This window comes from Camelus bactrianus, chromosome 11, assembly GCF_048773025.1.
Source record: "Camelus bactrianus isolate YW-2024 breed Bactrian camel chromosome 11, ASM4877302v1, whole genome shotgun sequence".
Classification (NCBI taxonomy): domain Eukaryota; kingdom Metazoa; phylum Chordata; class Mammalia; order Artiodactyla; family Camelidae; genus Camelus; species Camelus bactrianus.
In genome coordinates, this window is record NC_133549.1 from 34,357,908 (window position 1) to 34,385,861 (window position 27,954).

Sequence of the window (27,954 nt, forward strand, 5' to 3'; positions counted from 1 at the left end):
CACTAAAGAAGGTATAGGCCAGGGAAACAGCAATGTGCCAGTTAGCACTGGAATAAACAGCACATCTTATAGGAGCAATGTTGCTCAAAAATTTGGTGTTAAAAGTCAGTCCTGCAGGTAACTTGCATTATTTTTATAAAGAAAAGGTCTATGAGTTTTAAAGAAACAGGTGAATTTCACGCTTGCTTAGAAGGCAATGCAAGCTCCCTAACAGACCTATAAGGCAAGCAAAGTAGTTATTTCCTCCCATTTCTCAGCAGGTTATACAATATCAACTGTCTGAAAAATTGGGTTTTCGAAGTGAAACTTTAAAGAAGTATTAGTAACCGTTACTTTTTAACACATATACTCTATTCTCCTTCACTAAAAAGTTGACCCAGAGGTTTTCTCACAGTATTTTGTATGAAGTTCAACAGTTTTAATGAGACTAAGAAATCAAGCCTGTGTTACCTACTACTGTTAAAACATTCTTTTCTGGAGCTGGGGAATAAAGTAGTCTAAGAAAAAGAGCAATAATAATAATAGGCCCCTAAAGATAGCAGCTAAGTAGACTTCTTTAAATAAAAGTTTTCTCCTCAAGCTAGTTTCAGGAGTTAAGATTTTAGGTCCTTGAGCTTGAGTAAATTCAAGGAAAACTAACAACTCATAAGCAGTATATGCAAAATGGCCCCAGGTTTATTAATCTGAGGCTGATTTTCTCAAATTGTTTTTCAAGATTCCGAGTCAGAATGTCACAGAAAATGCATGTGAGTTCATTTAAAACAGATGTGAAAACCTTTCCACATCTTTGCAGCAGTCTTGTCTGACCAGAGCCCATATTCCATCCTATCAAGAGTTATTGTTCTTAAATTTCATCTTTTAATTTGATCTGATTATGTCTGACTTTCTTAAAATCTTAAATGGCTTCCTGTCATCCACGAAATAAAACTCTATTACTCACCTGTTTATCTTACCATCATCATCTAAATGTTTCTTTCACAGAAAATACAACTGCTTTATCTGTAATAGAAATATCCAAGCCTAAACTTTCACAAATATAAAGAAAATCCTAGTAAAACCTACCAAACTATCCTTACAATACTCCACTGTAAATTCTTTTGCTTTTCTTCAAAATTACTGTATACGTCCAGAAATTCTAGTGATTCTCCAGAAGCTTAAAAAGAGTCTTTAATATGGCCATTCCAAGAAAACTTTTTCAAAAAATGGTTATGAAATTGTACATCCATAGGCAAAGGAAAAAGAAAAAAGAGAACCTCAATCTATTTCACACCTTATTAAAAAATTAACTCACTTCTAAGTATACACCCAAAAGAATTGAAAACAGGTATTCAAATAAAAACTTGTACATAAACTGTTCATAGCTGTACTATTCAGAATAGCCAAAAGGCAGACACACAACCCAAATGTTCTTCAACTGATGAGTGGATAAACAGTAAGTGTGGTGTTTTCCACAGAATGGAATGGTATTCATCCATAAAAGAAATGAAGTACTGATACATCTACAACATGAATGAACCTCAAAAACATTAGCTGAGTGAAAGAAACCAGACACAAAAAGCCATCTACTGTATGATTTCATTTATATGAAATATCCAGAATAGGCAAATCCATGAGACAAAAAGCAGACTGATGGTTGTCAGGGGCTAGGGTTGGGGGGAGGAATGCAGAGTGACTACTTGACGGGTACTGAGTTTCTGTTTGAGATGATGAAAAAGCTCTGGATCTAGACAATGGTGATGGCTGTACAGCATGATGAATGTACTTAATACCACTGAATTACACACTTTAAAATGGTAAAATTTATATGTATTTTACTATGATAAAAATTAACTCAAAATAGACCAAATTAACTTAAAATAGAAATTACAAAATTTTAGAAAAAAATAGAAAATCTTCAGGATCTAGGCTCAGGCAGTGCTCATAGATTTGACACCAAAACATGAGCCACACGAGGAAAAACTGATAAATTGAACTTCATCAAAATTTTAAATGTGTATCTGCAAAAGACTCTGTTAAGAGGATAAAAAGACAAGCTACAGAACACAAGAAAATATTTGCAAACCACACATCTGACAAAGGACTAGCATGCATAATACACAACTCTCAAAACTCAACAGTAAAAAACAAACAAAAACTCAACTAGAAAATGGGCAAAAGACATGAACATCCATTCCACTGAAAAGGATCCATTATAGAAAAGCACATGAAAAGATGTTTAACATCATTAGTCAATGGAAACACAAATTAAAATCATGAATTATTACACTGGTCCCAGAATGACTAAAGCAACAACAAAAAATAATGATAATCTCCAATGCTGGAGAGGCTGCAGAGAAACTGGATCCTTCATATATTGCTAGTGGGAATATAAAATGGTCCAGCAACTCTAGCAGTTTGGCATTTTCTTAAAAAAACTGAATATGCAACTACTATATGAGCCAGCAATTGCTCTTCTGGTCATTTAACCCAGAAAAACAAAACATGTTCATATAATCCATACACAAGTGTTCATAGTAGCTTTATTTATAACAGACTAGAAATAATCTAGATGTCCTTCAACAGGTGAATGATGAAACAAACTATGGCTTTTCCATACTATGGAATATTATAAATATAAAAAAATGGAATGAATTAGATACACACTATTGTAAATAAATTGCCAATCCAAAAGGTTACATACAGCATGATTCCATTTATACAATATCCTTCATATGCAAAATTATGGAAGTGAGGAATAGATTAGTGGTTGCCAGGAGTTGGGAAGGAGTATGCTCCAGAGAGAGGGAGGGGGATACAGCAGGGAGGGAGGCAGGTATGGTTATAAGAGGGGTCTTTGTGGTATGGAACCCTTCTATATCTTGACTATGGTGGTGGATACATGAACATACACATGTGAAAAAACTGCACAGACTGGGAATATCTGAATAAGCAGTGGATTACAGCAATGTCAATATCCTGATTGTGATATTACAGTATGGTTTTATAAGATGTTACCACTAGGGGAAAGTGGATGACGGGAACACAGGATCTCTCTGTATTAATTCTTATAATTGCATGCAAATCTACAATTATCTTAAATTTTAAAACATTTATTTTTAAAGGGCCATTCCACAGTAATGGAAGAAGTCAAGCTTATAGTTTCTATTTCACGTAAGAATGTGATCAACTCTACAGAAAGAATAAAGCTTATATTGTGGCTATTTTTAAATATTTTCTGCACCAGAAGATATTTTAAAGCAGTTCTGTCAATGTAACTAAATTGCATTTGAATAAAAATGCATACATCCTAGTAGCATCAACTGGTTATTGCAAAATACTTCTCATGACAATTAGTCTAGAACAACTTTTGGAACTTAAAATCTGGTTACGTAACAGTTTACTCAAGTAAGAACAGTTAAAATATAAAGTCCCTAGGAGACAAAATAAAATATTTTTAAAAAGCATTTAATGGATACTGTTTAGGTTTCAGTACCAGTCTTTATAAGCCAGGGGACACAGCAAGTGGAAACATTAACTCAATTGTTGGCTTTGTTAAGGAAGTTCAAAAAAATCTTGTTGTGGTGAGATCAATTTAAAAACGATTATTTTCTATAAGAAATTTTCACTTAGTTAAATATAGTAAAAATGTTCTAGGAGCTTTATCTGATTATCAGACTAAAAACCTTTTAGTTATATGCTAAAAATGTCCTTGAATGTAATCCTTTCAACAAGAATGCAGAATGGTGCAGAGTACTGGACTGAGGATAAAGAAACCAGGACTCAAGTCTTAGCATTTCCCCCAAGTGCTATGTGACCTCAGAGGAACTATGGAACATTCATTCAGTAAGTGTCTGAGCATCTACTATCCGCCAAGGTCCTAGTATGTGGAGATAAAACAGCAAATACGACATAGTTCTTCCTGAGGTTTGCAGTCTAGTGAGGAAAACAAAGAAGTAAATAAGTAATTACATCATTAAGTTACCATGATCAACTGTGAAATTAAAGGGCCATCTCAAAAGACCCTTCAGATTTTCCTAGTTCTACCTCACATGATCCTGCTGGTATCCCCTGATCTAGTACCATAATGAGGCAGATAAGGAATCTTGATATAATTTGGTAATCATAATAGCAAGAGATTTTCCAACAATAACTAGGTATTCCTTACTTTAGTGATGGGTCATCACAGCATTTAAAAACAACTATCAGTTACTAAGCTCTTACTATGTGCTAGCTACTGGACTTGAAATACCACCTATGAGGTAAATATTATCTCCGTTTTACAGATGAGGAAATAAAGTCACTGAGAAGTAACTTGTTTCAGGTCCAAGAGTTAGCAAGTGGTGGACCAGGGATTTAAATCTAGTCTGTTGGTCTCTAAAGCCCACGGTCTTAATCACAACCCAGACTCAGGCAAGGGTAGCTAGAAGTTTCTTTTCAAACGCCAATTCCAGCTATTGGGTGGTACTGATGGGTTGGAAAGGTTCTACAGAGGCTCAAGAAGAAAAAGTACCAGAATTTGCCAGGACTTGGAAGGGAGTCAGGCATCTTTATATACTGCCCCCTAAGGAAGGGTGTTTTAAGGAAATTAAGTGGTAGATTCTAGTTCCTCTTAACCTTGAACAGCTAATCCTAAGCCTAAATATTTCTGCTTCCAAGGCTCTTCTTTAAAATTAACCAACCCTATTTTTAATACTGCATATACCCAGTCATGCTTTCTAGTACTTCAGAGCAATATAAACATCAGTGCAAACCAGTATGAATTCCACTGGGGTAAAAAATTAGACTTTTTACAGTGTTCTTTGAATTGAAAATGATGCAGAAAACAAATTTTTTAAAAAGTAATGTTATAAACTTGTTAACACTGCAGGTTTTCCTCTGGCCATGCAGATTGGAAACAAGGCATCAAGCATAAACAAAATTCTAGCTTTAAAAATCTTATCCAAATATTTATGCAGTAACTATCCAATATGTACGTTTAAAGAACATCAGGTTCAAGATACAATTAGATGAAACACTCAAGAATGACGGCTTTTGAACTTTCAAAAATGACAATCCCTAATAAGAAATACATTTAATATTGGAATCACATACAAACACATGAGCTATAAAACTGAAATAAATTCAGGATGTGTTTCTTTCCCTTACTGTAACGGTACATTCTGATACTTTCTATTTTAATCTATTCATTAAAAAAAATGCTGGTCAAGTAGATTCATGATCTACCAATAAGTTGTGATCTACAGTTTGAAAAACAGTGCCGTAGGAACTCTAAGTCCACGGTCAGATGGGAAGTAGAAAGTATGTGCCGGGGTGGGGAGTGAATATGTGCTGGAGAGACGAAAGGCAATAAGAAATGATTCCTTAATTTTTTTTTTTAAAGAAATGTTTATAGTAGGTTATAAGCAATAAGATTCTAGTATTTTGTAGGGTAACTAAATTCTTCTCAATTAGAAAGTACCATGTGTATTACTCATTGCCAGTTTTTTTTTTTTTTTTCATTTTTCTTGACTCGTATCTACTTCTAGTTCAATTTTTGAGATTTCGTTGCTTATGTTTGTAGTCCCCACAATGGCAGAGAACTCCACAGTGGAGGCTGAACTGAGTTATTTTACTGTATCACAACTCCTTCCAAATCAATCTGGTTTGTATTATTTCTAGGCTGGGAATGGTAAAAACAATCTTATGAAAAGTTATTACTTATAAAAAGTCTTTCCAAACTTGAAATTCTTAGCAGTTTTAACAGCTTTCTCTAGAACACAAGCAAAAATATGGCTGTACTTTCAAGTACCAGGCCTATTGTTTCATATTTAAAATAATCATCAAAGATACACCAAGACTTCAAAGCAGCAAATTTGGTTAAAAACAGTAACAACAAATACTGGTTTTTTGAGTTAGTTTTGTTTTTTTTTTTTAATGAAAGTTACTATAAAATTGTGAAGGTATTTAAAATTCTAGAAAACAACTTGGACTCTGCATATACTACGACAAGCCACATCCTCAGATTGATCAGTGAAATTTTTACTCATTTTAAATTGTAAAAGACATGAACTACTTTCAACTGCTAGCCAAGATCTTATATACAACTGACATGGAAATTGACAGACTTGGAAAACTGAACTAGTACACAAAAGTCAAGAAAAAAATGTTAAAACTGGCACTGAGTAATACAGATGGCACTTTCTAAGTGTCCAAATAGAAGAAGATTTAATTACCCAACAAAGCACTAGGATTTTATTGCTATAATGGCTATTGATTCTGAGAGCTCTCTTGGAATATTTCAGACTAGATTCAAGGATCACATTTACAGATGAGGGAAAATTATACTCAGAAGTGTTGAGTGATTTTTCTAAAGCTATAATGCTCAAGTATCAAATAGTGTTATGAAATAATAATGACACTTATTAGCATTACCATGTCATTCACAGATTGCCTGAAGAGCAAAATTTACTCCTCCAATGAAATATAAGGGGAAAAAAAAAAACAAGGCCCACCATACACAGCTTGCACAGTTATTTTATAAATACTATTGAGTGAGAGGAATAGGCTCAGGCTGAAAGGAAAGGTTAAAAATTCTAGTGCTTATCACTGAGCTTAATGTTACAACTGTCTGTCTGTCCAGGATGCACAGAAAAATAGATGTACAAATGAGGTAGTTGTATAGTGGTGATCTGCTTGACTTAAATATCCAAGAAACACATTTTAAGTAACTAGATTTTTTGAGATTAGGAAGTATCCACTAACATATCACCAGTAAATTAAGGATCTACCTTTCCACATTCACTCCAGATCTCTTGTTTTCTCAATTAGATAACTAATGAAAAAGGTCTTCATACAGAGATATGCCCAAGATCATATACCTAACATCAACAGAGCAATCTAAGTTCTTCTAGTGCAAGGCTCTTTCTGCAACACAATATTCCTGCCTCATAATCTGTCACCCTATATACTTGGTCTTCCTTTCTATCGGTACTTAGCAAACCAGATAAATAAGATACATAAGGACAAGGAGTATTAGGAGATGCACAGACCAAGAAGCGTAATGCGGTAGGCAAAGATGAATAATATAAAGTATCATGGAGTATTCCACACAATTTTGAGTTCCAAAGAAAGAGGAACTACATGCAAACAAATACTGTGTGAAATCACTTATATGTGGAATCTTAAAAAAAAAAACTCAAATGAATGTATATGCAAACAACAGACTCACAGATACAGAAAAACTCGTGGTTACTAATGGGGAGATGGAAGGGGAGAGGGGAAAACTAGGGGTGTGGGATTAAGAGATACAAACTACTATGTATAAAATAGTAAGCAATAAGAACACATTGTATAGCACAGGGAATTATAGCCATTATCTTATAAAAACTCTTAATGGAGTATAATCTGTAAAAATACGGAATCACTATGCTATACATCTGAAATTAATATAATTTCTGTAAATCAACTATACTTCAATTTAAAACACTGATCTTAAAGTCAAGGAAAAAATGTCAACAATAACAAAATAAAACTAATAACAGTAACAACAACCTTTTATGTTTCTAAGGGTCCTGTACTTAATGGAAGTTAGTAGCTGGTTAAGCATGCATTCAAAAAACAGATAAAAGAAAAGTGTCAATTGGAAGGCACAGCTATGAGAGCATTTTGGTTTTGAACCTTGTTTTATAAATAAAAGTAGTACTGCTAATTAAGATAAACTATTTTAGCAAACATGAAAAATACACCCTGTGCTGATACAAATGGGACATAGTAGTAGCTACATGTAATCATAAATACACGTTATTCAAAATATAAATGCAGACCAATAACTACAAAATTTCAAGTAGGTGCTTACTAGGTCACATTCAGCAGGGTGATCCAAAGAGTAAAGGCATTCACTACTGGACAAAGCGGAGGATGAATCTAACCTCATTCTCACTAAAGTATCAATACTTGATGAAGAATATTGTATTGATCATCATTACCTGCTGCAACAACAGTGAGCTGTACTTATGTATTTGAAGAGTAAGGGGTGAGGAGAAGAGAGGCAGTCACTTGCTTAGGCACTGGTAGTAGTAGTAGAAATAATATTTATCGGTAAGATGAAAAAATTTACCAATTACAATGGCCATGCAGGGGTCAGAGTTACAAAATTGAAAACATGCATAAAAAAGTTCTGAAGAAGTGTATTTTCTTGAAGTCCAAACTCAATCACTTTCTAGACTTAGCTCAAATTGTTTTCAACATGAACCATTTAGAAAAACAAATATAAAACTGATTTTAAATAAATATATAGTCTTGTAAAATGATGAGTAAAACAATTAACCATAGAGAGGTACTCCCTCAAGTACTTCACAGAATCCAAAAAACACACGGCCTCAGTGCCTTTACCCTCCTTTCTACAAAATATGATGAACATTCTGTACGTGTTCCCTCAGTCATCATTTGTCTTAACATGGAGTGTATTTGGAAATGGTTGGGGAAAAAAACCAAAGGGTGGAATTTTTTTTTGCCCTAAGAGCAAACTGACAGAGACTAGTGGATTGATTACTCAAATGTGCTTCTCAGACATTTAGTTTCTGTTATTAAGTCCCTTGGTATCAGTGAAAATTTTAAAACTGAGATCCAGGAAACTATCCAGAACTTGACAGCTCATGATAAATTAGAGGTTTTAAAAAGTGGAATCACTGGAGATTACGATTTTTAAGGAAAGATTCATTGCCCTCGATTTCTGGAGATACCTTAAATCTTTGGCTCTCTACTATTTGGTAGTCCTTCTGGAAAAAAAAAAAAAGCTAATTTTTTTTTTAAAAAAAAGAAGTATCAACTCTCACATACTTCATGAACTAAAGTCTATTTAATTATTTGTGCAGCACTGAGCCTGAAAAATTTAAAGTCCTTGCTTTTGACATTTTGAGAGCAATGTTTGAGGAAAATTCACCGTTACCTATTATTGCACATCTACTCTGAAACCTCAGGAAATTTTTTCCAAAGTGAGAATACAAGTAATACAGAAAACTTAACCCCTAAATTCCAATCTACCTGTTTTTCAAGGATTTTGATCTAAAAAAATTCTAGTTCCTTATTCTGAAGAAATGCAAATGATTCTACAAAAGCTCATTATTAAAAATGAGTTGAGTTTGCAAAATAAAACATTTACCCAAAAGGCTAGTCTATGAAACTGATTTATTACTGTGGATGGTACTTCTAATGGTCTACTCCTAACGTGGTCATTTACCAGTGAGGACAGGAGGGAGGCTGGCACAAAAAAATATGAGGCAAAATTTTTTATTTTAAAAATTGGAGGAAAATATACCAAATAAAAAAATGTTAAAGAACACAAGGTATGAATAAGTCCCAAGAGTTCATTTTGATCTATTATTTCAGGTATTCCAGCTGAAGATTTCTGGCTTTTATGGCTATAACTTATAAAATACAGCTGTAAAAATCAATCCAAAAACTCCAGGTAACTCAATACATCGTTACTGCAAAGAAGTCTGATTTGAAGGAGTTCCTACCTTTAGATTTTGGCTAGTACAGAGGATTTCAAGATCATTACAAACTCATCTGTTTTCTTTCTATGGAAAGTCTAATACTGAGCCATGAAAATGCAATTTATTAAGCACAGGTAATAGTACTTGAAAATCATTTTCAGAAATACTTGGTCATAAACTGCCATTTAGAACTCTGATAATGGTTTTAAGTAGAAGTCCAGGAAAAGAGATGTTTATCAACCTCGAAAATCTGTTTTTGTAATAAAAAAATTTTTGTGAAACTAGCTTTTTCAAATGAATTATCCTTTAAATCTAAAGTGTGATATTCAATACTGTAAATAGTGTCCCCTAAAATTCATGTTATTACATCAGAATGTGACTTATTTGAAAATAGGGTCTTAATTTGTAATCAAATTAAGATGAAGTCACACTGGATTACAGCCGGCCCTAAATCCAAAGACCCACGTCTTTATAAGAGAAGAGAAAAAGAGATGTGAATACAGAAAAACACAGGGGGAAAGCCATGAGATGACGGAGGTGCAGGCTGAACTGATGCAGCTTTAAGCCCAGGAACACCAAGGATGGCTAGCAACTACCAGAAGCCAGAAGAGATTTTCCCTCAGAGCCGCCAGCAGAAACCAACCCTGTTAACAATCCTGATTTTGGACTTCTGGACTCAAGAACTGTACGAGAATAAATTTCTGTTGTTTTCAGCCACTCATTTTGTGATACTTTGTTATGGTAGTCCTAGGAAACTAATATACATATTATTCCAATGGAATCTCCATCTTAACAATACCTATTTTCAGAGGCATTTTACCATCAAAACAGTGTGGATAGCACACCTTTGCAAAAAATAAGTCAGCGCTTCAGGAATAACAAATCAAAATAGCAGCCTGAACGACATTTGATACACCATTTGATATGCAATGGCATGAATTTTGCAAACTATTATAATGTTAGACCAAGAAACAATGTTTCCAAGAAAATCTGAAGCAAGAAGATATGAGTGTTCTTGTCATAACAGATTCTGAACAGAAATTTCTTTGTTAAAACTCCATGAAGATTCACAATGAATCTACAACCACAAAATAGGACACAATGGGCTCTGTTGGCTCCATCACAGCTGAAACATTGTTAAAGCAGTTATCAAATTGTAAAATATTCCAGTCTGATGACATGTCTTTTCATTTAAGCAAGGGTAGATTTTAAAAGCCACTTGCTTAGTTTATCAGGTTTTTTGCCATGTGTATATACGAGCTGCATTTCTGCCCTTTCCCCCACATTAGGGACCATTAAACCATAACCTGCAGACTTGGCATCATGCCAGGCTCTGGGCCCGTAGGATTATGAGAAACCTTAAGAAACTAGTTTAGCAGCTCAGCATCAAGTTAGTCTTGCTGCTGCTACTCCCATTCTGATGTTTGACTTTCACTTTAGCAATCCTTTTATCTGATTGTTAATAATCAAACTCTTAATCTCACAGCCACTCTCCACTCACTCTAAAGCAGCCTAAAGCCCTTTCTTGTTTTTCTATCAGGTAACTCCAAATAATTTCAAAATTGAAGATCTATGCCCAAACTCTCTTTCCCATGTCTTGGTTTTAGACCCTTCTATCAATTTCTACTTCTCCCTGAAGCCACCCGACAGGTCACACCTTGGCTTATACTAGGGGATTTCTGATGCCATGCTGATCTCTCTGGTATTAATTTCTCCACCTAGATTTCTGCCAATTCTCACCCTTTGCCAAAACACCGTGTCCCTATGCTCTGCCTACAGGCCAGGGTTTGAAACCTACTGTCCAACCTCCCTTATCCCAACATTCCATATATCTGAGCTCTTTCCTATTGCCTGTTGCTAAGAATCTGCCCTGTCCTCAAGGGTCTTGCTGGATTCCAAATCTTTGTCAGGCATGTTTCAGCCACTCCAATTCTGTTACTGACACCATCCTTGTTGGTAATTTAGCTTTAGTGGTTTTTCATTAAACACATTACACCAGAATTTTTAAAAACACAATTTTTAATGAAAATGTTTTTATGGGGAGAGAGCTGTAATGGCCAATAGTCAGCATCTCCTGAGCATCTACAATTATTTAACATTGTTTTTAGAAGGTACCCTGTTTCAACTCCTTTAATCCTCATAATAACCTCAGAGAGATAGATGCTCTTATCATACTCATTTTACAGACAAGGAAACAGCATATAGAAGTTACCTGTCCAAGGTCACACACCAATATCTGGGCAGCTGATATATAAATTCAAGAAGACTGGCTTCAGAACCTGTGTTCTTAACCACTACACTATATTGTATCTCTGCCTTCTACTACCCCATCGCCCCCAATGCCCCATGTTGTTTTCAAATTCTGAGTCATTTCAAATTTACACCTGTTAAGATCTTTTGGTAAACATTTCCAGCTTATCCCCTACCCAGCCCCAAATCTAGGTTCTATGTGAACTCTTTGACAAAACATGTTTTCATAGATTGTATTTTCTTACAGTGAAGTTTAATATAAAAGCATGAAGTATAAGGTGTGACACTCAGGAGTTTGATTATTAAATCAATAATAAATAAGTAAAACTCTCTGGTCTTTCACCAAATCTAATCTTCTACAAAGTATAATCTAAACTACAACTATAACTGTGAGCTTTAGTAACAAGTGAGGGGAGTCCTCTGGACCCTAATATCTAGATTATATGTGCCCCACTGTTTCATCTAGAACTGTGTTGGACATTTGCTGCCATACAGGCTTGTCGATTTACAGAGGTCTAGGCTCTGACAGAGTATAAAATAAGGTTTAGCCTTGAAAAATAAGTCTAGTCAGTATGAATAAGAACCTTGAAAATATATGCACACATTTTGATATTTTATGGCGATTAATTCACCTAAGAGAAAAGAGGTTGAGATTCTTTTTTGACATGAACAGTGAAGAGAATGGAGATGATGGGAAGATAAAGAGACACAACTCAAGTCTCTAATCCACAGCTTGAAACCGGAGTCTTAATAAAAAGTAAAAAAATCTGAAAGAAGACCTAAAAAGACTAATGTCAAATTCAGGGGATAAGAGAAAGCGTTAAACTCATCATTTAATTTACAGAGGAAAGTTTATAAAAAACGACAGGCTGAAGAATACCTTTGTAAGAACAGAGAAATAAAGCACTTCTAAATCCAAATAACAGTGCTTCCAAGAAATAAATACTGTCTTCCCTAATATTATCTAATTAGAACCAAAAGAGTAATATCTTCAAAATTTAAAGGTCTTAGAATAGGTCTTAAGAACAGAATGTAAGATTTTATTACATCTAATCCTATCCCCTCATTTTTCCATATGAATAAACAGGTCCCAGAGAGAATGTGACTTGTCCAAGTCCCTCAACTTACCTTACTCAGTCAAGACTTTTCACATTATCTAGAGCAGCATATGATACACAGAATGTAGATCGTATGATCTATCAACGTAAGAAAAGATTTAAAAGATGAACATTAGAAATTGCTTTAACTAAATGTTTTGGCAACAAACTTATTTCAAAAGCTACTGTACATTAAACAAAATGGTAACTTTCATGAAAAAGAAAAATCACCTAATGCCTCAAGCACCAGTTTTTTGATTTTTAAGGAGTTCGTAGGTATGCCTTCAGAGTTCAAAATGCACAAAACAGTTTTGGTGTGTGTTTTCATTAGGATTTAGACTCATTTATACCATTTTAAAATAATGAGAATGCTTCTCTCTCAAGCTTTCATGGTAATTCACTAGACAGAGTAAACTTTATGACTTAGCTTTCTGTGCCCACTCACACATGCCTGAAGGGTCCACTTAAATTGCTTGCTATATTTTAAACTCAGGCTTGGAGTAGGATTCTTGTTTTTCTGAGGCTCACAAAGACTAGACTCACAGCTTGGTTCTACAGTGCCTATTTAGCTGGACTTAAAGCCTACATCAAGTACTTTATTGTCAAATAAAAAGCAATCATCATGGAGTTTAGTAACTTAAGTGGCTCTCCAGAATTTGGTAAATATTCTGTGTCTACTTTTGATCTCTATTGTCAAGAAAGGGTACAACAGAGTTGTAAAGAGCTGGATGTAAAGTGCTACTTTAAACATCTAAAAGGTAATATGGATACTACAGTCCTTCCGGTTCATGGTTACAAGTGAGAAGCACAAAGCTACCTACCATAATTTTCCAAGCACACCATTTCTTAGTTATTCCCTCCAGTTAAAAAAAAAAAGCAAACGAACAAACAAAAAATTCTGGAGACCCATTTTAAGGGAAAAAAACTATCAGGAATCAGGCTGGCAGTTTCTAAAATTCAGGATCTGAAAATAGGATGGAAAAGGCTTTAAGTATCCCCCACAGACTTTGAGGACAATGATAGCTCTCCCAAACAAAAGCCACTTTCCTGACTGATGCTTTGCTCCCATTATTTCTCACACTTGGACTGTTTCCCTTGCTCATCTCCATCCATTCAAATCTTAATCCACACTTTGAGGTCTTATTCAAAAGCCAACTCCTTACATGATGGTTTCCCAACCTTCTCCACCAGAACTAGCACTTTTTCCCCTTTAGTGTTCCCAAAGCACTTTGTCGCACTCTGTGTTGCTTTTGAACTATTTGAGTATGTCTGTCTGCCCCAGTAACTGGGTCAACATCTTTTTCTTTTCTTTACTGTCCACTTACAGTTACTTAGTAAGAGTTTTTTAAACTGAGGTGAGTAGGGCTATTGACTCATCATATCCCACTGAGTAAAACCAGGGCAGAGAATCTGGAGCAACTCTTGAAAACTGGGCTAATCATGGTGTGATCAGAATGGCCAAGTACCCAAGATGGTTGAGGCAGTGAATATTGTGACCTGTGTATGAAATATCTTAAGCAGACTTGAAAGAAATCACAAAAAAAGTATGAACGCATAAAAAGAGCAATTTAAAGAAATCTATGCCTACCACTGTATTCTACTGTATCTAATGCTACAAACTGTCATCTTAAAGTAACCAAAATCAAAACCCTACTTATCCAGTCAATCAGTAATCACTAATTCAGTTGTTAGGTAAAGTGTATAAAGAGATAGAAAGCACAGTTCTAGGTCCTGCCCTTAATAACTTTCCAGTTTAATTACAGAGAACTAAAATTCTCTGCTAAAATTCTTTACTGTCTACAAGGGAAGATAACTGACAGTAGAAGTCAGTTTATGACAAATGCCAAATGAAAGATAAATATAAGATATCCAAGAGTTGTTGGGGATTGCTGATAAACAGAATTCTGGATTAAAATATTAAAAGAAGAAAGATTTCAATGAAGAGGTTAAAGTCTGAATTTCATGATGTATAAAATGAAGTGGTTTGAACTAGATGATCTCTGGGCTTGCCTTCCAAATCTGAAAATTTTATTGCAGTCTTACCACATAATTATAACAGTGACTTGATATTAATTAACCACCCTTTGAATGGAGTTTTCCTCTTAATCATTATGAAAGTAACAGCTTTCAAAAAGCTGTCAGTCCCCAAGTAAGCAGTATCATCAAATTATTTTAAATATAACTATCCAAAACTGAATGGGATTTATCTCCCAAGAGGTTTAATATTTTGGAAGAGAACTTGAGTTGGAGGCTTCTTGTCTTCATGCAAGTTTCTTGCTGTGGTTTCCAAAATTCAAAACAGGCTTTTAAATGGACATTTTTTCATACCCAAAAGATGTATTTGAAATCATTTAATTTATTCTAGTCTCTCTGTGGACAGGAAGTGAATAGAATAAACCTGCAAAAGTTCAGCTCCATTATTAAAGCACTTTTTTTCTTCTTTGTTCCTTTTAACTGTCATGGCTTTTGTATCCAGCAGTTACTGATGGTCAAATGTATTCTGAAGCCCAGCCAAAGATTTTTTTTTTTTAGGGCAACACTCAAAACAAAGCAAATATTGGCTTAGTTATGACACTTGTTGTTCTAATACATTAATAGCCTATTGTCCACTGTGGTTGTCTCAACAAGATAATACATTGAAAAACATCATTTCCTGATAGGAAGTGAATTCCCACTGTGTGTCACAGGCCCCCAGCCAAAAGCTGGGCTCTCAAGGAGAAAAAGCAGTCCCTTCTGGGATTGCATACATAACAGACCAGAGTAATGATCAGACTTCTTCTCTCTCTTGTTTAAAATGGCTTTCTCCTTCAGCTCAAATTACAATCTATTTGACTGATTTTGCTGTCCTAAGACTGTTTTTCTAAAATGATTTCAAATGTTTTAGACAAAGTTTGTTCAACATCCTGTAGGCAGCAGTATCCTGTATATTTTTAACTATGGACAATTTCCTTTGTCATAAATGCCACAACGGATAAGGTAACTTAACAAAGATGATATCGGGATGTGTCACCAAGACATAGGGTGACCATTTTCAAGGTTAGTTTCATATAAGCAATTGTTTAAGCCACTACAATATATGAGGTCCAATAATTTCAACAGTAGGCAAAAATTGGGGCTGAATTAATCCAAGCACCACAAGTTTGTTTAGAATTTGACTAGTGAGAAACTTGATGTCACTGGGATATCCACACATGGAAGAAGTAACTGTCACTGCCCTAACAAGACATTAATATTCCTTTTTAAATACTGAAAGTATACTTTTTTCCCACTTATTTTCACATGCAAACCGTCCCCCACCCAAACCCCAGGCCAAGAAAATGTCTTTTTATCTTCCTGTTGTAATTATACAAATCAAACGATGAAGTTCTTACTCCATTTTGCTTTCAGGACAGCTGTCATTTGACAGAATTATAAGAACAAAGTTGTGAAACAGGTAATGCTAAACATCCTCTTGTGATGCAGCAAAAATTCCTGCTTCTGCCACTTTATAACTTTGCTGTGTAACTTGGTAACTTTGCTGGCAGGGTGGTAGTGTACAGCTCACCTCTAAGGCTGCTTCCTAGGCATCAAATCCGAAAACTTTAGCTATGTCAAGCAATGTCAATTTTAGCATTCAATCAAACAAGCAGATGTATTAGAGGACTAGAAAGTGAAAACAATTTAAACAAGGGGACTGAAGCCAAGTTTCAAAGCCTTTAGAATTAACTCTGAATGGTCGGATTCATTGAAAATTACAAGGATCCATTTTAAAAACAAACATCACCTCACTCAATCTTTTCCTCAAGTATTCAAGCTTGATAAAAGGATTTGCTTTTCTTCTGGAGTGGGTTTTATATTTTTGAAAGTGATTTTTCACAAAAGGAGACTTTATGTAAAATGCAGTATAATATTCAACTTCTCTTCCTTTACATTCTTAAACTCTCAAATAGCTTAGGCCATAAGGCAGGTCAAATAAATTACAGATCACATAATATCGACAAAAGATGTTTTTAATTTAAATAACAGACACTTCATATAATTTGGGTTATATAGCTTAAGCTGATATTCAAAAAAATACTATATTACAGTTGGAAGGGGCATTAAAACTTATCTATTTCAACCTCTCATTTTATAGATAGTAAAAATGAGGATCAAGGAAGTTAAGTGACCCACCCCACAATCTCACACTCCAGTTACTAGACTTTGATCCCAATGTTATTTCATTAAGCTGCTGAAAAATGACTCCAAGGGCACTCATGAATGGCTGGGACAGCGGGGCCTACTTTAGGTGTTCCAGCCAGAGGAAGAGAAGTTAGTGAGGGGTTTGTCCACTTCCATACTGCACCATCACCCCTTTCTGATAGCATCTGGGTTCTGGATTCTGTCCCAAAATGGAGGTAGGAGAGAGAACTGATAACCTAAATGTATCTGAAAGGAAAGAAAGAGAACAACTTGGAAATAATCCAGATATCTATCAAAAGATGATTAAATTACAGTATATCCATCCATATACTAAAGCACCATACCATCATTAAAAAGAATGAGGTTGATACATAATGGTATGTGTAGTATAATTTAATTTGGATTTTTTAAAAAGATGTCCACTCATATTCATAGAAAAATTCTGGAAAAATAGAGAAGAAACTTCCCACTAGGAAGCAGGACTCAGAGATTAGAGTAAGAGACATTTTGTTGTATGCCCTCTATATTGTTTCTTTTTTACCATGTGCATTTTTTAAGTTATAAAATTAATACTTTTTATACTTTTTAGAAGTACATTAAAGCAGAGAAGGGAACTTCTTTAGACCCCCGGGAAAGCTCTGATAAGGAACACAAAGATGGGGTCTGTCAAGGGTAATTTGATACTTTACACCTAATCTACATCCAATCTATGTGACACATAATTTAATTCTCTAGAAAAGACTTCCTAACCCTTTTCATGTCAGTTTGTATATTAGTTTTCACTAATTCAGTGTGCATAAATAAGATAAAATTTGTACAGCATATTGGAGTAAAGAGGAGGGGTTTTGGGAGGGGCAGCTATATAATAGGGCTAAGTGAAAAAAAATCACTCCATTTTCTCTATGTTACATAATTATTACAAGAAAAATAAGAAAAGGTATAAATTGGAGATATTTACTGACTTTCTCAAAAAGTTCCAAATAAAATCTATTTAGAAAACCTAATTTCAATATTTAACAACAAACTAGTTGGGGCAAGCTTTGCTCTGGAGCAGCTATAAAAGTCTAAGAGTAACTGTATTCTCCTCAAGTTCAAAGGGCCAGGAGAGGTAATCTAGTTCAGTGGATTGAAACAAACATTTTAAAAAATGAATTAGAACAAGAAATACAGCAGTGTGTTTTTTTGTGCTGTTAAGACAAAATTAATTGGTGTGTATATGGTGCATGTATCAGGTCATAATGCAAAATATATTAAAAAAAAAAAAAAAGACTGAAAGCCACTTACCCAAAGCTGTACAACTAATAAGTGTACAGTGAGTTTAGGCAATGTTTAATGAAATGTCTACATAACACCTGTGGTGAGAGGTTTACCTAGTTCCAGCTTAGAATTTTATGTTCTTGTTGAGGAGATGATTTATATACCTATATATCTAATTGCTCAGATATTAAACAATAAATTTCTAAAACTTCTGAGATACACAGTTTGTTTAAAGCAAAGCTTTAGTTTTAATGTCATTTATAAGAATTATTCTGGGTTAAGATCTAAACATTTTGTCTCAATTCTAATACATACATTCCCTTCAGCATTTCTGGAATAGGCATGCATCTTTTACAAAGAGAATTAGGGTATTCTAAGCTGGAAAAAATCTTAGAGAGCTAATCCAAATCCCTAATTTTACAGGTGAAGAAACTTGTGCCCAAGTAGTAACTTCTCGATTCTCAGACTAGCGATTTTTTTTCTGATACCATGCTTTTACTTTATTCTTATATCCTTATGATGTTAGAAAATAGGTAAATACAATTACTACCAAGTTGCAAAGAGGAAGCTGAAGGAAATGCTAGGATGTCTAAGTCACAAAAGGATGACACAATGCCACCCCTGCAAGCTTTACAGAAATCTGCCGTTTTCAAAAGTCACCTTTGATTTCAGCTGAGGCAAATGACTGAACTTGCTTGTACTGAATGGGTGTGTCTACCCCACAAGGGTACACGGTGAACATGCATGAGAGAAAAACAACAGCACACACATCACAGAGTACAGCCTCTCTCTCAACATGCTCACTTTGGCCAGTGCATAATTAAATACTTCACAGACATTTAAAATCCAACTACAAACAGAACTCCAGTATGTGAGAAGACGACAAGTTAGACCCATTTGCAAAGAAAAAACTGCTGAACGTGGCTCTCAATGAATAACAATAAATCTCCTATAGTTCAACTTACCGTTCACGTCACAAACTCTAGAAAGAACACTGAGGCACAGACAAGGCATGGAACAGAACTTTGGGCTGCAGCCTTCCCCAACTCTTCTGACAAATACCCAACAGCAGAAGGACAAAGCATCATTATGACAGAAATAAAGGCTCTTTAGATACTGCCTATTTTTAATTCAGTGAACCCACTCTTACACACAAAGTTCATGTCACGATGTTTCGAAATACAGTACTGCCAGATTATGCTACCAATGGGTCCAATAAATTCAGTGCAAAACACTACTTTAAGCATTTTAATCTTAAATAATTAGCACATTTGGGAAACTACCAGTATTTTCTTTAAACAGTCAATGTCACCCCCAAAACAATTAAGAACAACAATAATTCAATAAACTGTTCAAGAAAAAAAAAAAGGCAGATAAGTAAACCAGTAGGAAAAAATTTAGTTAAGGGATAAAGCCACAGGCTCCTCCCCAAGAAGAATATTGCACATTACCAGCAGCTGGCACAAAATTAATCATCTGTCTTATCTGTGCTTCTCCCAAGCTGTGAACTATCAGTATTATAATAGACAATTTTGTACTTACTTACCAAAAAAAATGGAAGCTGCTGTACATTTCTTAAGCTGGTTTTTGTGTGGCAATTCTCATGCAATGCTGCCCTAAAAATGAACTTTGTTTTAAACAGTGAGATATCCACACGGTGCGGTTAGAGCAAGGGTGGAGCCCACTCTGGGGGAAACAACACACCCAGGCAGATTTCAGTGAGAGCAAACTGCACGTTAATATTGCCACAACATTTTTCAGGGCCTCAGAGTCAAAATTAATTGGTTAATCCTCTTCAAAGAAACAGAGGGAAAGTTCATGTTTGTAGATCAGCTTTCCTGCCATGGAATGAAACATAGACATTTCCTTTTTGTGAAGAAAGTAAAAAAAAAAAAAGGCAAGGTAGATCACCCAGCTCAACCAACAGAATGTTAGGTGGAAGTGCTCTACTATAAAGGAAGTCCAACGATGCCAACTTCTAAGTTTAGCAACAGCAGCTTCTGCATATCTCAAGGTGTCAGCAACATTGCTTACTCTAGAACTTGACTTTGGCCTATTTGGCCAAGACAGGGGACCCAAACATCAATAAGCATTACCTCTCCTTCTCTACCAGGGCTCTAGCTCTCCTGGCAATGCACAAACACTAAAAATATTTTCTCATCAACTAACTAGCAAGAGCTGCCTCCAAGAATAAGGGATTTAACTTATGGACTTGCTTTGCTATAATATTGAAATTAACACACAAACAGGAAATCACTTTGAAGAAAATCACTAATAGGCATAATATGCTTTAAACATTTTTTGTGATCACCCACTCTTTCAAATAATTCCATATGTTTTGATTTAAAGAATTTCTTTTCTGACTCATTTCTAAATAAGATATTCAGTAGGATGTATTTATACTGTCTAAAAATCTTTAATAGTGTCTAAAATTTCAGTTATTGAAACTATTACTAAACATTTGATTATTGTTCAAGGTGATTTTAATTACTGCTACTTCCAGTATATGCACAGAGACACAACCAACAGTTACTTTTAATTGAACTCCTATAACCCATGAAATAAAAAACAGGTTTCTCAGTGGAATACTCAAGCATATAAAAAATTAGTTATATAATCATTTACATAGAATTTAAAACTAACAATGGAAAAAGCTTTGGGAAAAGACCAGGAAAATATTTTTAATGATACATGTTGTCATATTACCCTCTCCAACTGCTACTCCCTCACATTGGAACAATAAACCAGTTTGGAGTATTAAACATTTCAATATTTTGAGAGATGGCCTAGAGCATCTTCTTTCAGGATCCTGGGGGTAGGTACTAACTGATCTAGCCTTTTGTTGGATTATGAGGCCACTCTTACCATATGATAAGTTAACCCATTCCAAAATACTCCTTTTATAGTCTAAGTATCTGATACAATTATTTTTTCAACCATATATGTAATTATGGATCACCTGCTGCCATCCCTTGCTCTTCCCCACCTAACCTCCAAACTGAACAACACAAAAGTAGCAGTTGGATATTACATTATATTTGAAGAATCCCATCTTGATACTTTTTGGATTTGCACTGCTGGAAATGTCTGTTTTCAAGTCAAACTTCACTTTCACAGCTGCAAAGGAAATGACAAGAGAAGAAAAACACAGCCAATATATATCAGCAATTAATTCCATCCACAACTGCCCAGCTGTTTGTGCATGGAAGAATCAGTCTGTTTCCTTTTGGGGCTTTCACCACTGAAAATTGATACTGCACATTCAGAGACACAAGCTGTTTGTAACATGTCAGGAATGTGCACAAGATCACACAGGGTTGAAGAGACAAAATGAAATCCAGATCTAGTTTTCTTGGGACTTGCCAGTATTATTTCATAGCTTAAAAAAAAAAAAAACAAAAAAAACAAAAAAAAAAAACCAAAGCAAAGAAAAAGACACCATAAAAACACCTCAATCACAAAGAGAGCAAAATACATTAAAAAAAATTCTCCCTTCTGAATACCACTCTTCCAGTAGAGGAAAATCTGCCAATGACATCAGATTTAGTATCAAGAATAGACACTCTGATTTATTGGCATAGACAAGGTGTCACATTCTTAGGAATCCACATGCCCCCAATTCGTTAAATCCAGCCAATACTTTTTGGACTACATAGCTGCTTGCCCAATGTGTAGTTAGTCTCCTAAAAAAAAAAATCCTTATAAACAAGAAAAGTTGTTGGGAACCAGTGCTTTCACCACAGTCCTGCAGAAAAGCAAGTTTTTCTTGGTTAGCTCAGACACTATTTGGCATCCATATACACCTGCCTATTTCAGGGATTCATGTAAATTTACAGATTCAATCTTCTAGGGTAACTCTCAAGTAATCAAATTTCTCCTTCCCTCTCCCCATCAGTTTTGTGGGTTTTAAATAAAAATAGTCTTTACTAAGTGCCAGAGGCTTTACAACTATAGTATGTGTTCATGTGCAACTCAAGAAGGAAGAACTCCCCTTCCCTCCCTGCCCTCCAATTCCAATTTTATCTTGAATATTTGTTTCATTTAAATCTTGTAAAATGTCATTTTGTTATACTGTATTTTCAAAAACACAGTATGTCAAATAACTTGCGCTTTCAGTATTAAAAATGACTTGTGATTAATTATTGTTATGAAAGTTAGAGAAAAGAAAATGACATTTTTAGAAGAAAATAATTCAAAGCATATTTTAGCTATTTTACTGGGTTTTTATAAGAAACTAGGTATCCCTATGATTGAATTCATTGTTCTAAGCACCTCCCCTCCCCTCTTTTGCTGCACAAGAGTTCATGTGCTAATGCCAGAATGTTTTCAAACACAACTTAGATGGGACACTCAATTTGGGCACTACTAGGGGAAGAACTGAAGAGAAGAAAAGCTCTCTGGTCCAAAAACGAACGACATTTTATAATCTTCAGAATGAAGACTCTCTCAAGTGCCGGAACACAAACCAGCACAATGAGAGGTTGTCTCCAAGTAAAGTGCTGTAAGAGCATGTAGTGTGTTTTGTTAAAAGAAATATAAGGCATCTCAAACATGTGGTAGACTGAAAACAAAGCACAAAATCAAAAAAGTTTTTCCCTTAACAAACGTCATCTGATCAAGGATGTGTCTGGGGCAGGAGACGGGAGGAGAACAAAGTTTAACCTCTGGCTCATGGTGACTCCTAGAAATATGTATAATTGTTAGTGACTCAAACAGTGACAGAGATGAATTTTGCTTGGCAAGCTTTAGCTCTGTGGGACATTCAGACTAGTTTGAAATGTCTAAGGGAAGGAACCTCCCTACCTACAGGGCTAGCTAAGGAAAGAAAAAGTCTTTCTGAGCTGTTTAAATCGGGTAACTTAAACTCATGGTACTCTAACTAAAGCCTTGGGTGGCATTAACAAAGACCCTTCAAGAGAGGAACTCATTTTTAAAGTGATTTTTTTCCCCTCAACAATTTATTATAATATTTAATACTGATATATATGTATTTATTATGTTATTCTTAAGAATTTGACATATACACCAAATTTTAAAGAATTTTAAAGAGAGCACCATATATGCACTACCTAGATTCTATCATTAACACTGTTACTATACTTATCTTATCACATATCTCTTCATCTGTCCATTCTCCTTTCCATCCATTAATGTATCTTATCTTTCAGGTATTTTAAAGTAAATTACAAGCATCAGTATACTTCCCCCTAAATACTTCCGCATGCTTATCATTACCTAGAGTTCAATATTTGCTTACGACTTTTTTCTTTTGATGTACAATTTACATACAATGAAATGCAGAAAAGTAAGTGTACACTTGTATATCCAGTTCCTGTCAAGATACAGAACATGATCTTCACCCCAGAAAATTCCCTCATGCCTCTTCCCAGGCAATCCCCTTCTCCCACTTCCCCAGAGACAATCATTATTTTGATTTTAAAAGTGTTTTAAACAACCTCAAGTAGTCATGCCTTTGCAACCTGTGCATCAGAATATTCTCCACTACAAATAGATGGAAGAAGCCTAAGAAGAAATCATAAAGTTAAAAAGAAGTGGAGACTCATCTGCTCCAATTACTTAATCTCTTAGGTGAAGGAAAAAAACCTTAAAGTCTTGGCTGCCTGTACCAGTCACCCAACTAACCGGTCAGTAATTTACTGGATGGGCCTAGTTGAAGGCTCTTAGGCAGCAGCGCTACACTTCATTTTAGGATGAAGAGAGCAGAAGCTTTGGAGATAATGCTGGCTCAGAGGAAGAGGTCAACCACTTACAGGCTCTGCATCTTAAACATTATTTTTTTGGTTTTGGCTTTTTAAACGCTGTTGAATCTCAGTTCTCTCATCTGCAAAACAAGGAAAATCTTAACTCGTAAAGTTGTATGGATTAAAAGAGAGAACCTTTGTAAAGTGCCTGGCATCTAGTAAGTGATCAAAGGAAGGAAACCCAGGAATCAGAGGGAAAACTGACAGTACAAAGTATAGTTCAAGGACATGCACTTTCCCATATTGCTCCTAAGTTCTTGTGCTACCCTATATTTGCTCTCATTTTGCATATATGAGAGTTGTTCACATTTGAGAGAAAAAAAAAGGCTACTACTTTTCTGTTTACCTCTATGACAGAACTGAGTGGTAGGAGGAGGAAAGCATAGACTTCTGACTTCGTAGTGATGACGGATACCTTATATTTTTACCTGTGTATGTATATACAGCTCCCTTTGCCTGGAGTGATCTTCCTTTTATCCACCAAATGAAAATTCAAGGCCCAGTTAAAATCTAACCTACTTTCCTGATCTACTCCAAACAAATTGAAAGCTCCTTCATCCGTGTTGCCATAATGCTGTAAATAACAGCATTACAGAACTCTACATACCAGCTGGCTGCTTCTATGTGTTTCCGCTACTTGAATGGGAGCATTTCTGTACCCCAGAGCCTAGCACACTGAAACCATCCCTAAGTATGTCCTGAATGGACATGCCTGGGTAAGTGGGTAGTTATGATAAAAGTAGCAAAACGACTAAGGCTGAACACTTAAAAGGAAAGGAAAGCACCAGAAAAAAGGAGGGCAGGGAGATGATCATAGAGCATATTAAAAGGCATGAAATTAAAAAAGAGATTAGAAGCCAACTGTGTGCAAACTTTTGTGTTCTCAGAGAAGTGACTGCCACTAAGCAATTAAAGTGCCACTAGAGTAACTCAGACTGCTGTGTGCTTTATATCCTTATCCCGTGTACTACCCACAACAACCCTATCAGGCAGTAACGTTATGTTCCTTTTACAGACCAGAGTACTGGGACTCAAAGAGGTTAAGCAAATAAGGTCACACAACTAGTAGCAATGGAGAGAAAAAGCAGAGCAGTGATTTTTCATTACAAGTCGTTTTCACATGAGACCAATTTTACACACAGTGTGAGGAGGTTCTGGGTTAAAGAAAACCCAGACAGTTGAGAGGCAACCAAATAGTACAAGAGATTCAAAGGAAAAAAAGGCCTGGACAAAACATAAAAGAAACAGCTGAGGCAGTAAGAGGTGTGTGAGTTCTAAGTAGGAATTTATCTTTTCAGGACAGTCCGCCAGCCCGGAGTTATGAAACGTAAGCGAGAGATAGCCCTAGAATCCGTGGGAGTGCTAAAGAGTAGTGCTTACCCTCGCGTGGCTTTTCACCCCAAACGAACTGTTCTCAAAGGTGATGATACAACATGGATAACTCTTTGGCAGAAATGCTGACCATGGTGTTCATGCTTCAGGAGATACAGAGAGCCTTGCCAAGCTGGTAAAATGAACTCTCTTCTTCGGGCATCTCTGGCTACAGTCTATAATTTCTCCTTTAAGAACACCCTGGTTTTGTCTCCCTGGCAAAGATGGATTTATAACAGAAAACCTCCTAGAAGCCTCCACCATGACGTTTAAAGCCTTAAGTCCCACAGCCTCTGGCTCAACCCTAACACAGCACTCATTACACTGATTCACAAGTGCCTGTTCACTGACAGAGTTGTCACACATGCTATGAGAAGTGGCAGGACAGAGCCCCTCAGTTCAAAAAATATTACAGATGGTAAATGAATAATGTCCTTTCCCTATTTAATATTTGATAGATGGTTATTTGTTAAAAGAGGTAATACAAGGGGGGAGGGTATAGCTCAAGTGGTAGAGCGCATGCTTAGCATGCATGAGGTCTTGGGTTCAATACCCAGTACCTCCATTAAAAAAAATTAAAAATAAGCCTAATTACCTACGCCCCCCAAAAAGAATTAAAAACAGAACAAAACAAAAAAGAGGTAATACAAGATCTAAAGAGGAAGTAATTACAGAAGAATCATAGTATAGAAAAGGTTGGGAATGAGATATGGTTAATGTTCAAAGTAAGTTTTTTCTGGATTAAAAAAATGTATTCAATATACAATGATTGGTGAGTCAAGCCTAATAAAGCTGAGGTTGAACTTCAGTAAAACATTAGGTCTAAAAGACTAGGCATTATTCCAATTTTAAACAAAAATTAACCAAACTAGTGAGCTTGTATTATATCTGGAGGTTGCCAAACTTCAAGTGGAAAAAAATGTGGCTTTGACTCAACCATGGCATAATAAGTCCAAAAACAATGCATTTTATTAACCTTTTAGAAGATGACAAAGGCGTCATTGAAAAAAAACCCCACAGAATAGAAAGTAAAGTGTGAATATTTATGTGCTATTAAAAAATCTGCATTCACATATAATTTTTGCTTTGGAGAAAAGTCCAAAAACAGAGCAGAAAACAAGTAAAAATAAAATATAAAATGGCTACACAACATATGAAACATTCATAACAAATGCAATTTCTTGTTAAAAACATTACTTTTGTTCTGATCTGCTCCATCTAAGGGTATGGGACTACTACAGCCACTGTTGCTTTTTCTAAATATGAGAAAAAAAATCTCTTTAGTTGGAGAAATATTTCAAATAATTTACTCAGTGAAAAAAGCCATACCAATTTTTTTTTTCAATCTCGGAAAATTTAAGTATTCTCATCCCCCAAATTCAAGTATTTAGCTTCAAACACTGTTAAGATTGGTAAGTGGCCAAGTTGACAAATCACATGACTTTCCGAACTAATATTCTTACCTCTCCAGAGCTTGCTCTGGAACACGTGCCACCTATCCATGACAAGAACTACAGCCCATCCTCTAAAGCTAAAAAAGCTTCAAATCCCCAAATACTACCATAAACTCTTTCTGAGACAGGCAAGAAAGAGGTTTAGAAATTTTCTCCCCACCTTCACTACCATTTCTCAACCCCTCCTGCTTCACCTGCCCTCAGTGAAAGTATCTTCAGATGGTTGTAGATTTGCTAACTTTCTATTTCCTCAAACTGACAGCATGATAGGAGATTTAATTAAAACAAAACACAAAAACAAAAGTGGCCCATAAACACATCTCTTCTTCACATTTTAGAGGCACTTCAGTTTACTGCATTATATTTCCTGCCCCCAAGTATTACTAAAGTTGGAGAATATCAACTTGTTCTGTGCCAAATCTATAGCTGTACTGATTTTAGATTTAAAATTTTTTTCTTTAAATTCTAAGGTGGTTAGTCAATTTATCAACTAATCTTTCTACTTTTCTGCTTAAATTCATTTATTCTTTTAATAGCAATTCATTCAACGCCTGTTATATGCTACAAGTGAGGAGGTCGTACAGCTGGAGAATGCAAAAAGTGAATGAGACATGACCCCTAATTCTAAAATACTAGCAACGTAGACATAGTGGGTTTGGGGGAGGAAGAAAGGAGATACAGCTTCTTAAAGAATTATACAGTACACTGTGTTTCTGTGTTATAATAGATGTATTACAGACTCAGAGAAAGGAGCCAATTTGAAAGGTTCCTGGGAAGTTACATTGGAGCATGGCCTTAAAAGAATGAGTAGGTATGGGGGGTGGAGGGTAGAAAGATATGCAGGGACAACATACTTCTTAACAAACCTCTACCACATGGCTTTACTTTAAATAAAAGTATCACGGATTGCAACAAACACAAAAAGGAAATAAAAACTGTCACTAGTTAATAGCTTGCAGCGGCTTATATAATTTAAGCAAGAGGAACCCTGCAATCTACTAGCAAACCATAGTTTTGTGTCTTGTGCTTTTGCTTTCACACTAATCTTTTGACTTGCATGCTAAGAAAAGAAACTCAAAAGCCATTTATATCCAATGCTTGTTCTTACACTGCACTAACTAATGACTTAGAAATAATTAAGACCAATTAT

General features: G+C 35.4%; 1 protein-coding gene across 16 annotated transcripts in view; it reads right to left on the reverse strand.

The window, feature by feature from the left end:
- ADD3 (adducin 3) overlaps positions 1–27,954 on the reverse strand; it is a 116,465-nt gene that overhangs the window by 32,675 nt on the left and 55,836 nt on the right. For 4 of the 16 annotated variants that reach the window (XM_045506631.2, XM_074373655.1, XM_074373653.1 and 1 more), the window contains one exon: positions 12,831–12,898. The exons of 10 other annotated variants lie outside the window; for them this stretch is intronic. The gene's annotated coding sequence lies outside the window, so the exon portion shown is untranslated. Of the gene's footprint in view, positions 1–12,830; positions 12,899–19,763; positions 19,840–27,954 lie in introns of those variants that run through there. 2 more of the 16 variants (XM_045506629.2, XM_010969780.3) reach the window with 2 other exon arrangements.